Source organism: Gossypium hirsutum, chromosome A06 (genome assembly GCF_007990345.1).
Source record: "Gossypium hirsutum isolate 1008001.06 chromosome A06, Gossypium_hirsutum_v2.1, whole genome shotgun sequence".
NCBI lineage: Eukaryota > Viridiplantae > Streptophyta > Magnoliopsida > Malvales > Malvaceae > Gossypium > Gossypium hirsutum.
This window is the reverse complement of record NC_053429.1, coordinates 1,602,881-1,604,549: the sequence shown is the minus strand read 5'-3', so window position 1 is coordinate 1,604,549 and position 1,669 is coordinate 1,602,881. Positions and strand designations below refer to the sequence as shown.

The 1,669-nt window shown below is 30.1% G+C and overlaps 1 non-coding gene across 1 annotated transcript; it reads left to right on the top strand.

Moving 5' to 3' along the window:
• Nucleotides 1-1,019: 1,019 nt before the first annotated feature.
• TRNAF-GAA (transfer RNA phenylalanine (anticodon GAA)) lies at nt 1,020-1,092 on the top strand. Its single transcript has one exon. It is a non-coding gene; the product is annotated as a tRNA-Phe (tRNA).
• Nucleotides 1,093-1,669: the final 577 nt, after the last annotated feature.

The window sequence follows — 1,669 nt, the reverse complement described above, 5'->3', positions numbered from 1 at the left end:
TGATCGGAGCTTCATTGCATTCATTTTCGTTATCTTCGCAAGTGATCCAACATTGTTAACACTACAAATCTTGAACTAGCCGCAAAAATGCTCATTCACGTTCTCTGGTTTAAACTCTTAGGTACTCTCTTTGATTTCTTTTCTTTTTGTTTTTCATCTCTTTTAAATCATTCCAATTTTATCGATGTCTCTGTTGTGTGTTTGATCAAAGTTTACTCTATTTTCCATTTTTATTTTCTTTTACAATTTTACCGATGAGTTGAATCGATTTTCGATCGGTTTTGTATTTTTAATATATTTTCTCGATAACATTGCTTTAACTACGCCATTTTTAAATCGAATTGATTTTAGATCTTTGAATTTCCCTTATGAGTTGAATAAATTTTGAATTTTCAATCTTTTTTCTTGATAATATTGCTTTAATTATGCTATTTACCAATCAAATTGATTTTGGATCTGCTTTAAATTTCTCGTGCTTTTACTATTTCACTTATAAGTTGAATTTATTTTGAATCGATTTAGATTTTTCAATTTTTTTCTCAATAATTTGATAAGGCGCCAAACACATTTCAATGGCGCCACTTTCTCCTGTTCTTCCATCATGTTCTTTTTCTCTGCAACTTCAAAAAACCCGATCTCTTTCTCTCCTTCTATTACCGGAGCTTCTTTGCTTTCATTTTCGTTGTCTTCGCAAGTGATTCAGCATTGTTAACACTACAAATCTTGAAGTCGCCATCGTCTCCAAAGAACGAATCAAATAGCTCTGAGGTACTCTCTTTGATTTCTTTTAAATCCTTCAAATTTTATCCATCTTTCTATTTTTTTAGAATAAGATAATGTATTAAGATTGCATTAATGTTCTATCATATTGTTTTGTGTTATCAATGTCTCTACGTTGTGATTTTGGATCGCTCTAATTTGAAAATCGAGGTAGTCTGTACAATAGTTCTAGGGAGATTGAATTTAGGAGAAAGCCTGCAAAAAAGATTTAAAAATGCAAAATTGAACAACAAGCATTTGCGTGGATAGTTCAGTTGGGAGAGCGTCAGACTGAAGATCTGAAGGTCACGTGTTCGATCCATGTTCACCGCATTTTTATCTTTTTGAATCAAGTCAATTGGGGTTAAGGTAGGTTTAAGGCTTGAGTTTTTTTTGGGTCGGTCCATAGAATTAATTAAGGTTTTTAAATTTTTAAGTTCTAACATTTTGAGTTTAAATCATTTAGTTTGAAAGTTTGGATTTCTTTTTTATAATTTATTACGATTTTTTATCATTCTTTAGTTTTAGTCACGTGTTCGATCCAGTTCATTGCATTTTTTATTTTTTTGGATTGGGTTAATTGGGATCAGGGCAGCTCTAAGACTTGAGTATTCTTTTTTGGATTGAGTCAATTGGGGTCACACAATAGGTTTAAGGCTTGAATTTTTTTTTGGGTCGGTTCATAGAATTAATTAAGGTTTTTAAATTTTCAAGTTTTAACATTTTGTGTTTGAATAATTTATGTTCAAAGGTTTTTTTTTTATAATTTATTATGAGTTTGTATTATTCTTTATTTTTTAGTCACTTTAGGATTTTTTTTCCAAACACTTTAGAATTGAATCAATTCCGAGTTAAATTGGTTTTGTATTGAGTGAATTGGGATTTTAAAATTTTTATGTTCTACTGGTTT